This window comes from Sus scrofa, chromosome 15 (genome assembly GCF_054392235.1).
Source record: "Sus scrofa isolate SSC_HxYL_T2T_F1_AM1 chromosome 15, Sscrofa_HxYL_maternal_Yorkshire_Landrace_v2.0, whole genome shotgun sequence".
NCBI lineage: Eukaryota > Metazoa > Chordata > Mammalia > Artiodactyla > Suidae > Sus > Sus scrofa.
In genome coordinates, this window is record NC_139397.1 from 91890747 (window position 1) to 91902854 (window position 12108).

The 12108-nt window shown below is 38.3% G+C and overlaps 1 protein-coding gene and 2 pseudogenes across 3 annotated transcripts in view; 1 reads left to right on the forward strand and 2 right to left on the reverse strand.

Moving 5' to 3' along the window:
* The window catches only part of DCAF17 (DDB1 and CUL4 associated factor 17), a 77472-nt gene that overhangs the window by 51382 nt on the left and 13982 nt on the right, over positions 1–12108 (forward strand). The window lies entirely within an intron of this gene.
* Positions 4246–5081, reverse strand: LOC146395973 (structural maintenance of chromosomes protein 6 pseudogene; annotated as a pseudogene).
* LOC110256915 (structural maintenance of chromosomes protein 6 pseudogene) lies at positions 6001–7974 on the reverse strand (annotated as a pseudogene).

Below are 12108 nucleotides of genomic sequence, written 5' to 3' on the forward strand. Positions count from 1 at the left end.
GAGTCTGCAACCTACACCACAGCTCACGGCAACGCCGGATCCTTAATCCACTGAGCAAGGTCAGGGATCGAACCCGCAACCTCATGGTTCCTAGTCGGATTCTTTAACCACTGAGCCACGACGGAAACTCCTGCTAACTTACTTTTTATCTCTCCTTCTAATACCCAGAAAACAAACAACAGTTTGAGTCTATGTTTATTTGCAAATGTGAGGCTAAGGCCTGCCCTGGGAAGGGTGAGCATGAAAGTTAGGAGGGATGTTGCTAGCAGTCCATTCCCAGTTGGGGGTGATGAGAAAAACAGGCCCCAGCCACTGGCCTGACCTAGAGCTGAAGGTGTAAGATTTCTTTTCTTTTCTTTTTTTTTTTTTTGTCTTTTTGCCATTTCTTGGGCCACTTCCGCGGCATATGGAGGTTCCCAGGCTAGGGGTTCAATCAGAGCTGTAGCCGCCAGCCTATGCCAAAGCCACATCAATGTAGGATCCAAGCCGTGTCTGCGACCTACACCACAGCTCATGGCAACACCCGGATTCTTAACCCACTGAGCAAGGCCGAGGATCGAACCGGCAACCTCATGGTTCCTAGTCCGATTCGTTAACCACTGAGACACGATGGGAACTCCTGAAGGTGTAAGATTTCATCTACTTCATCTGCTCCTCCTGTGGGAGAAACACAAAGGTACTGCCAACATATCAGGCCCATTGACGGGGATTATCTACTCCATAATTCTTAAATATGTTGACTTCCCCAAAGTTGAGGTAATTGTGGTTTTTCACATGCTCCTCCTGTGAATGAATATGCATTCCACGATGAGTGAAATTAATACCTGTAATTTTATAAATATTGACTCAACGTGTGAGGGCAAAATACAGTTTGTGTTAACAAGCTTGTATAACTTTCTGAGCAATTATTAACTTTTTCTGTCTAGCATCTATCTTAGAATTTTGATAACATGCTATGATAAATACTTGTTACCCATTTTGAACTTAATAGACTACGTAGAACTGTCTAAGAATGCTTTTGAGTCATCGCAGGGACGTGCCTGCTTTAAAGACTAAAACATTTAGACCCAGCAACGTCCATGGCCATCTCATGAGTTTGATCATTGAACTCATTAGGTGTGCTTATCATTGAAGAACACCATTGTTAATTGTGCTTTTTAATGACATAGGAATAAAACAAGATGCCTTTTAACAATTGATACCTGCTAGAAGAAACGTATGTTAGGCAAGAAAGTGCAGTTAGTACTAAAATGACCGTGTCAATGAATGCTAAAATTACATACAGATTATTGAAATAAGACTCTGTGTGCTGATGTTAATCTAAAACTCTGGTGAGGGAAAGTGCTATATATAGGTGAGTTCACAAGTGCAAAGTCACAGTCATTCTAATAATATTATTTGAGGTTATGTACTATAGTTAGTACTATAGTACTGTAGTTAGTTAGTATAGTATATAGTTAGTGAGTTTTTTTTTTTGTCTTCTGTCTTTCTGCCTTTTCCAGGGCCGCTCCAGCGGCATATGGAGGTTCCCAGGCTAGGGGTTGAATCAGAGCTGCAGCTGCCGGCCTACACCACAGCCACAGCAACACGGGATCCGAGTCACATCTGCAACCTACACCACAGCTCACGGCAACGCCGGATCCTTAACCCACTGAACAAGGCCAGGGATCGAACCTGAACCTCATGGTTCCTACTCGGATTCGTTAACCACTGCACCACGATAGGAACTCCTAGCTAATGAGTTTTTAAGACTTAGGACATTTACTCATCTTTAAAGTTTTGAAAAAAATATTGATGATCCCAGGAGAATCAACAGATTAATCAGGAGGAAGGGGAATTTCTGAGTTCTTTTTTTAGTAGCAAGACAGTCCACACTTATGAAGGACTATGAGGAGTATTCCTCCCTATGAGGAATAGGGAGATGTCCTCATCCAAGGTGTTGGAAGCAGCTGGAAATGCACCATATACTGGATTGTCAGTATATGACTGAGGATAGGAACCCTGGGAATCCCAGCTCAGTGAAGCTCTTTGGCCTCAAGGTCCTAATCACAAAGGAAAGAACTTAGTGGTTTCTGATAGTGTCTCTCCCAAGTCTGGGTCTGTATTTCAAGAACAGCATCTAGATCTCTTCAAAGAGCCAGTTACTATTAGCCTCCATATCTATGTCACTTAGATATGTTTTAATGGGGTACCTTCCAGTTCCAATGCAGGTACAAAATTCAAAATGTTCGGAAATGAGAAGTAAATCTCTCTCACCCCTCTCTGGGTCTGTGCCTGGGCTGTCTCTTCCTAATCCTTATCTTTTACGTTTGGAGCTACAATCCTCGTGGAATTGGTTTTTGCTTATGGTGTGAGGTGAGGGTAGTGGTGTCTCTTTCCCTTTTCATAAAAAGTCCAGTTAATCCAGCACTACTTTTGCAGTGACACCTTTATCATATGAAGTGTCTATTTATGGACTCACTCTGTTCCTCTGGTCTATTTGTCAATATTTTCACTCATATCATACTGTATTAATTACTGTAGATATGTATCTCAATATTCAATAGGGTATGTCCTCACCCATTTTTCTTTCTCAGGAGTGTTGTCATGGTTATTCTTTCTTTTTTGTCTTCGTTTTTAGGGCTGCACCTGTAGCATATGGAAATTCCCAGGGTAGGAGTCAAATCAGAGCTACATCTGTAGGCCTATGCCAACAGCAACTCCGGATCCCAGACGCGTCTGCGACCTACACCACAGTTCACAGCAATGCCGGATCCCGGACCCACTAAGCGAGGTCAGGGATTGAACCTGCATCCTCATGGATACTAGTCGGGCTCGTCTCTGCTAGCCACTACGGGAACTCCCTGTCATGGTTATTCTTGACCCGCAACATATTTTTTACCTTTACATTTTATTTTTTAATTTCACTTTTTTTGAACACACCTGGCCGGGGATCTAACCCACACCACAGCAGCAAGCCAAGCCACAGCAGTGACAATGACAGATCCTTCACCAGCTGAACCACCAGGGAACTCCCTACCCTTACACTTTAGAATCCATTGGGATTACATTGACTCTATAGGTAAACCTAGGGAGAAATGACATCTTTACTATTTTGAGTCTTCTAATACATTGACATTGTACATCCTTCCATTTATTTAGATCATTTTAATTTCTCTAAAAATGCTTTAGGTTTTCTGTATAGAAGTATCGCACATATTTCTTTAGATTCATTACTAGGTGTTTGAGTTTTAAGTTTCAGTTTTTAAGTTTCAGTTTTTAGTAGTTTGATGCTCAACAAGGGAAACCCCACTAGTTTTTGCATAGTAATATGTATCCTTTAAACTTGTTAAACTCACCTAATAATTTTTTTTGTTAGTTTGTCTTTTTAGGGCCTCACCTGCAGCATATGGAGGTTCCCAGGCTAGGGGTTGAATCAGAGCTGCAGCTGCCGGCCTACACCACAGCCACAGCAATACCAGATCCGAGCTGCATTTGCAACCTACCCATAGCTTGCAGCAGCACCAGATCCTTTACCCACTGAGTGGGCCCAGGGATCGAACCTGCATCTTCATGGATACTATGTCGGGTTCTTAACCCAATGAGCCACAATAGGAATGCCTCTTCCACTTTCTTTGGGTTTTATTTCTATTATTTTTCTTTTTTTTTCAGGTGCTTTAAACTTTTCATTCTTACAAAATACTATAAAAATTAATCCAAACTAAAAAGATGTGTACATGTACATATGTTCAAAATTTTACTTCTGAAGAAGAATCTATAAAAGTAGACAGTTAAATAAAACAACTTAAAAAGATTAAAACTAGCACTGTGAAATTGATTTTCTTGAAGTAAAAGTAATTTAAAATTGCTGATTTTGGAGTTCCCGTCATGGCTTAGTGGTTAATGAATCCGACTAGGAACCGTGAGGTTTCGGGTTTGATCCCTGGCTGTGCTCAGTGGGTTAAGGATCTGGCGTTGCTGTGGCTGTGGTATAGGCCAGCAGTTACAGCTCCGATTCGACTCCTAGCCTGGGAACCTCCACATGCTGTGGGTTGATCCCTAGAAAAGACAAAAAGACAAAAAATGAAATTAAAATAATAAATAAATAAATAAATAAAATTGCTGATTTTAATTGGTTTTGTAGGCTTATTTACATATTTTCTTGTTGTCAGGTATAATATAAAGGCGCTTCTTTTACTTTAGAAGTATTTGGTTTCATTTTATTTCATCAAAATTGTCCTGAATGTTTTTTCCTTTGCACATCTTTCAACACAAACGCATGGCATTTAAGTTACAAATCAACTTTGGTCTTCCTATTGAGTCACAGGTCAGAATTCTAATCAGTTTACTTGCCAGAACTGAGTTCATGCTTTGAGGAGTAAGCAAGATAAATTGTCTGAAACACTGAAAATCTGCTGTCTTAAGCATCACGTCCATTGTAGTTTATCAATTAACCTTGTATCACATAGACATCATACTTATCCAGGCATCTGAAAGGAGATTCAGCAATAGACCACAGAGAAAGAATGAAGCAAACCATGGAAAAAGAACATTTACCTCCGATCAAGACCCTCATGCCATTAAAAGCAGCTTTGTTTCCCTCTCCAGACTGAACTGATATAGTGAGTGTTTCATCCTTGTGGTCAAAATTCATTTCTCCACACCAGCTCTACTGGGATAACAAGTTGTCAAAGTACAATTTGCATTGCAAAGTAAAACACCTTCTAAATTGTTGATATATTTGTATCTATAGGTCCTTATTTCTTTTAGTAATTTAATAAATCTTTTTAAAGTCCTTACATTATTATCCAGGTCAAGATAGATTTCTCTTGCTTCTTAGTGCTGCCTCATTATTTCCTCTTGAACTACATGAGTAGCATGTTCTGCCTGTATCTTTTGTCTTAATCTATTCATTTCTTTGTCTAGAGTTGATGCAGAATTTTTTTCTTTTGTCTGCTCTGAGCAGATTTGTCTTGCTTTTTTGTGCCATTTTCTCCTCTAGCTCTTTTTCTTTCAAATCTAGTTCTCATTTCTTTCTATTTAAAGTATCTATCTAAGTGTTCTTTTTGTTTTTCTTCAGCAAGATTTTTTTTTTTGGCCATGCCCACAGCATGTGGAAGTTCCCATACCAGGGATCAAACCCTCGCCACAGCAGCAACCAGAGCTGCTACCGTGACAACACTGGATCCTTAACCTGCTGCACCACAAGGGAACTCCCAGAATCAAGATTTAATCCATCCTTAAGTGAATCTACTAGCTGATTAATTTTCAGTTTGGCTGCATCATATTTCTTTTCAGCTTCTATTTTCAGACTTTTTAGGTGAAGGTGTTTTATGTTTTTCTTTTTGTTATTCCATATTTTTCTCAATCATTTTCATTTGATTTTCTTGAGCCTCATTTTCCAATGTTGCAATAGTTACAGACTGGTTTTCTTCCATATTCTCAAGTTCCCAAATTTTAGAAGTACTCTCATCTTAACTCTTTGTGATGTAGTTGGCACCTTCTGAGAAAATTTTCATTGTGTTTAATATCTTTTTCAAGGGTAGACAAGTGTTGCTGAAGATTTCATATCTGGGCTTATTTTCAACCTCCTTCTCCAAATTACCACATCTCTGCTTAGAAACTTATGTGTTGTGGTCTGTGCCCAAGTTGGAAAAGAATTTCCAGACTGAGAGCAATGTGTAGAGAAAGATTAGTTTGTTGAGGCAGGAAACGCTGCTAGCACAGCGAGCCAACTTCCTGATAATAAGGGAGAGCTAACCCTAAGTGCTGACCCTGGTCCATGTTTGTTTTTATAGCTCAGGGACAAAGGAGAGAGGAGAGGTCTTAGGATACACCTGCTTACCTACTGACTGGTTGGGGAAAGAGGGGGTCTTATGATGCCCTTGCTGGTTGGTTGGGGGCATATAATGCCCCCGTGGGGTGGAGTGAGGAGTGGACAAAATACCTTTCCTAAAATGGTGCAGGAGGGAGTAGGCTAGGTTGCTAGGGGTGGGGGTGGGGAGCCAGGGGGTTGGGAACTTAAGAACTTTGTAACGCAGTGAGACTGGTGTGACGATAAGTGCATGGTAATTTTTGTACGGGCCAGAGGCTCTTTGCGTTTATCTCCTTGGAGAGGCCTTGAAGTCTCACATTAGGTCTTGTGTTTTCAGATAAATAATAATGTCCTGCAAAAACTTGATGACCATCAGCAGTAAAAGCTGTCATTCTTGGGTAGCTTTGAGACTGCATGACTGCATAAGCTACACAATTATTTTTGATTAGTAACACTGTCTCTATGCCTCTCATGTCAGGCTATTTGCAACAACTGCATTTTCTATTTCTAAAGCTGTCAGAACTGTTGGAAACGAGATGATAAGCAGCTCTGTGTCTAACATCATACATCTTATTCTAAAACTCAGAAACTATTATCTGTAGCTGTGAGGCCCCTGGTGAATAAAACCTTTTCATCAGTGCCCGAAGCATTCTTTCATCAGCATGATTATGGCAACAGTAGGCTCACAGAAATCCTTTTAAGCAAAATTCAATAGCCAGAGCAACCTCAGGGGCCTGAAGATGAATGCAAGCTCCTGAAGGGCCTACAGGCTTATATATAAAATGTCCACATCTATAAGCCTCATCTATGGCTTCAAGAAGCATTGGAACATGAGGGCCAAATCCTTTTAGTCGATTGGTACTATCTTTTGAGTTCTTTCAGTTGCTTCTGATTATAGTCCAGCGTATGGTTCACATCTAATTCTTCTCTCTTAATTCTGGTATGTTCTTTGTCCTTTTATATGGCTTGCTAAAACTGTTCACTTTCTTGATCGACTGAACTTTCTTGATCTGTAAGGCCTTAATACTCTCTTTCACCAAGATTTTTTTTTTTTTTTTTTTTTTTTTTGCCTTTCCAGCTGCTCAAGTTCCAAAGATTGATTGGTACTTGTTTTGGGTTTTTTTTTTTTTTTTTTTTTCAGTTCTTCAGTTCTTTTGCAAAGCTGCTCATCATCTTTCTTTAATGTCTATACATGTTTAGGGAATGGTTATATAAAACTTCAGCTTCATTATAGGCCCTTTTTCTTAGGAGTAACATCTGCTTTCAGTACCATACAGTCTGGTATGCATTTTTCTCTTTTCTATTTTATCTTGAATATCCTTGTATTTTTTCTGTTTCATTAAGTCTGACCTGCTGTTCTTCCATTTTCCTGTCAAGCCTAGCAGCACAGTCTTCTCCAATTTTTATATTAGCTCTGATAGCATTCAATTGTTTTTCAATTTCATTGACCACTGCCCGAGCCATTTCACATTTCAAGTATCCTAAATTAGCCTTCATTAAACCAGCAATACTTTGAAAAAGTTCTTTTTTTTCTCAACACTGGTACCTCAGTTCAATAAATTGCTCTTCCTTGGTTTATCAGCTTTGTTCTTTCTTTTGTCTCCATAATGTTAAATAATCTTCCTTCATCTGTTCAAGTTGGATTGCTTTCATGAAGAATTTGTATCTGTCTCCTTCGGTTTTAGATGGCCATAACTGGGTCCTCATCTCTTGTGTTAAAACAGAAACTATATTATTCACCTGTATGTTAAAATGATCAAGAACTGAAATCAGCATTTCTTTCCTAGCAGAAACCATGGTTCCCATTTCACTTTTTAGTTTATAAGATCAACTTCTGTCCATGCTGATGGGATGTTGCACAGCTGTAGAGTCACTGTACACATTTGTTTTGTAGGCATCGCCTCTGCTGTTCCTTAATGTTATTGAGATAGCTGCTGAGTTCCATTGTTGCCAACGACAAAGTTGTTATTAGAACCAGATTTAAAGAGTCCAAGGATCAAATGACACATGAAGTTTCTTAGCTGAATTCTCTCAATTATTCTGCTCATTCCTGCTGCAAAATGGAAGTACCATTAGTGAAAGAAAGTCATCTTCATTACTTTATCAAAATCCTCTAACTCTTATCTCTGTCATTTGGAATTTTCAGGAGAAAAGAATTTTTCTTCCTTTCTTTTGGCCATCAGGTCTCAAGTCAAAGCTCCTCAAGGAACCCACTTGGCAGGGCTGCAGTGCGCAACCCTATCCTAAGGCCACCTGTGGATGTCTTGGCCTCACCTGGCCACCACTGGCCCTCCAGGAGCCTTGTACCTGCCACCCGATGCTCCACGCCTGCCTTTGCTATTTTTTATAATTTCTGAGGCAGATTTTTTGATCATTAGTTTCCAGTCTTCCTTCTTTACTAATATGCACATTTTATATACTATAAATTTACCTCTCAGCATGGCTTTTACTGCATCTCACAAGTTGGGATAGGTTGTGTTTTTGATATTAATCTATTTAAAATATTTTCTTTTTTTCATTTTTAAAAAGTTTTATTGAAGTATAACTGATTTCAATGCTGTGATAATTTCTGCTGTACAATAAGGTGATTCAGTTATACATGTACAAACATCCATTCCCTTTCAGATTCTTTTCCCACATAGATTATCACAGAATATTGGGTAGAGTTCTCTGTGCTATATAGCAGGTCCTCGTTGGCCAATCATTCCATATACCTGTGTACATATGCCAGTCCCAAACCCCCAGTCCATCCCTTCCTTCCTCCACCTGTCCTCTTTGGTAACCATGTTTTTCAAACTCTGTGAGTCTGTTATAAAATATTTTCTCAGAGTTCCCGTGGTGACGCAGTGGAAATGAATCCGACTAGGAACCATGAGGTTCCAGGTTCGATCCCTGGCTTTGCTCGGTGGGTTAAGGATCTGGCATTGCTGTGAGCTGTGGTGTAGGCTGGCAGCTGTAGCTCCATTAGACCCCTAGCCTGGTAACTTCCATATGCCGCGGGTGTGGCCCTAAAAAGCAATAAATAAATAAATAAATAAATAAATAAAGTATTTTCTAATATCCTGAATGATTTCTCGTTTGAACAGTGGACTATTGAGAAATACATTTCTTAATTTATAAACATGTGAATTTTCTCCTTACAATTTTTTTTTTTTTTTAGCTTGATTCCACTGTGGTCAGAGAATATGGTCAGTGTCATTTTAATTCTTTGAAATATTTTGAGACTTGCTTTGCAGTCCAACATCTGGTTAATTTTGCTTTTTTTTCCATGGATGCCTGGAAGTTTCTACTCTCCCCCTGAATATGCCTGTTCATTCCTGATACTGTCTTGTGGCTTTTTTATCCTAGTGGTGATTTCCTTTATTTATTTTTCTAAAAAATTAAACTATGAAATATAACACTCATCATGCAAAAAAAATAAAAAATAAAATAATTCAAAAAATAGCCACAAAACAAGTAACCACATAACCCATCCTCCATGTCAAGAAATAGAATATTATCATTACTCCAGAAACCACATGTGCATGCCTTTCTGATCACAATTCTGTCTCTCCCCCAAGATGCAATCATTATTCTGGCCTAGAATGATTTATCTGATTTTCTTTATAAAGGTACTACCTCTGTGGATATCTCTAAACAAAAGGGCTTATTTTTGCCTCTTTTTATACTTTAAGTATATAATCACATTGTATGTATTGTTTTGAGTCCTGCTTTTTTTTTTTTTACTCAATATTAGGTATATAAGATTCATTTATACATCTCCAGCCTTTCCTTTTATTGCTTTTTAGTTGACTTTTATTATCGTATTCAGTTATATCAAAATTTATTTATGCATTCTACTATTGGTGGGCATTTGGGTTGTTTCCAGTTTGAGCCAATTATTAACAATACCACCACGAAGATTCTTTTATATACATTCATAGGCACATCTGCAAATATTTCTCTTAAGGTATAGATCTTGGATTTAAATTCTTTGGTCAGGGGTATGCATATGTTCAACTTTACTGGATGCCACATGATTTTTCCTATAGGTTCTACAAATTTACAATTTTCACCAGCACTGTTCGAATGTTCCTGTTGCTCCACTTTCTCTCCAACACTTAATAGTGTCAGATTTTCAACTTTTTTTTTTCCAATCTGATAAATGTATATCCCATTGTGGTTTTAATGTGTACCTCTCTAATTACTAAAGGGAATGTCTGCTTAATTGTCATTTGGATATCACCTTTTGTGTAGTACCTGTTAAAAATCTCTTAGGCATTTTTCTATTTGTTTGTGCCATCAGTTTGTAATAGGAATGTTTATAGGCTTTATTGATTATATATATTGTAGATATCTTCTATCTTTTTTTTTAACACGAGTTCTAATAATAATGGAATCTTTTAAGAAAAAGAGTTTTTTAATTTTAATGTGGTTAAATTTATCAGTCTTTTAGAGTTGCTATGTTTGCGCCTTCTTTCTTTTATACATTTTTTACTGTCCTGGGGCTATGAAGATAACTCTCCTCCGCTCTTATCTAAGAGCATTACAGTTTTGTCTGTCTTATCTTAGGCTTTAATCTACCTGGAACTGATTTTTATTTTCTTTTATTTCTTAAACATTTTATTCATTGCTTTTCTATATCTTGTTGCTTGTTTATGAGGAGTCTCACTAATGGTGACTTGCCTTGCCTTCTCATGAGCTTGATGCTGTTTGATTGTAAGCTCATTTCTTGATCTTAATCTGTGAGAGTCCCATAGCGCCATGCTAGGAAAACTTTCCTTCAGAGAGGATTTGTTTTTGCTTCTGCCTGTAACCAATGATGCCATCATTCTGGGATCACTTCAGGGTCTTGGCTCAGTTTATCCTTCCCAACCTTTTGTTGGCCAAACCCTCAGTATTGCAATAGCAGTGTTTCTACTATCGTCTTTTCCCTCAGAACAATCCTGGTTTTATTTTGATTTTTGGAGGGAAGGGGTCTTCAGAAACATCCCCTATCTTTTGAGAGACCAACAGTGTCTCAAAGAGATGGACTATCCCAGGTCTAGTTGTTCCTTAGAAGAAAAGTGCCTCTGTGCACCTAATCAGTTATAATACCATCTGGAAGTCCTTAATAATATATTTTGCTTATTTCTGCAGGTAAGTACATATAGAGCCTTTTCATTCTTTTATAAGGCTGCATAGTGACCTATTGTATGAAATTTATTTAACCAGTTCCCAATGGTGGACCTTTAGTTTTGATTCAATTATTTATTATACATGTTGCAGTGTAATTTCACACCTATGTGAGTATATCTGTATTATAAATTCCTAGAGGAGTTCCTGCTGTGGCGCAGTGGGTTAAGAATCCAACCTCAGGAGTTCAAACCCAGCAGTGGCTCAGCAGTAACAAACCCAGCTAGTATCCATGAGGATACTAGCTCAGCAGTAACAAACCCAGCTAGTATCCATGAGGATTCGAGTTTGATCCCTGGCCTTGCTCAGTGGGTTTAAGGATCTAGAGTTGCCATGAGCTGTGGCATATAGGTCATAGACATGGCTTGGATCCTGCACTGCTGTGGCTGTGGTATAGGCTGGCAGTTGTAGCTCTGATTCAACCCCTAACCTGGGAACTTCCATAAGCGGCATGTGCAGCCCTGAAAAAAAAAAAAAAAAAAAAAAGACAAGGAAAAAAAAAAGAATTCAACTGCAACAGCTCAGGTTGCTGCAGAGGTGTGGATTCAGTTCCTAGCCTGGCTCAGTAATTAAATGATACGGCATTGCAAAGCTATGGTGTAGGTCACAGCTGCGGCTCAGATTTAATCCCTGGCCCAGGAACTTCCTTATGCTGTGGGTGAGCCATTAAAAAAAAAAAAAATTCCTAGAGATAGAACTATTGGATTACACGTCCTCACCCCCAGCATAGAGTTTGTTATCAATTTAAACCCCAGAAATGTAGGATCATGCCTATATTTCCATATTCTCAGCAAATGCATTTTAAAACTTTTATATTTATTCATCTAATGTTGAACATGTTATTTCATAATTTCATTTTGTATTTTTTTTTCTACTATGGATGAGATTGGGTGCTTTTTATACATCTAAAATAAATTTATATTTCCTTTTCTTTGAATTATTATGTTCCTAATCTTTGCCTTTTTGTCTGTTGGGTTTTCCAGGTAACTTTTAAGAATCCAAAGTTTGCAAAGTCTTATTGCTTTACTGCCATATTTATATCAAAAATAGCATTGTTTATAAATACTGAAATATACATAGAATGTTTGCTTTATGCAACTTTTAGGAAATACACCACAATGTTTAGCTGTAGCATAGATGCAGTATTGTGATTTGGATAT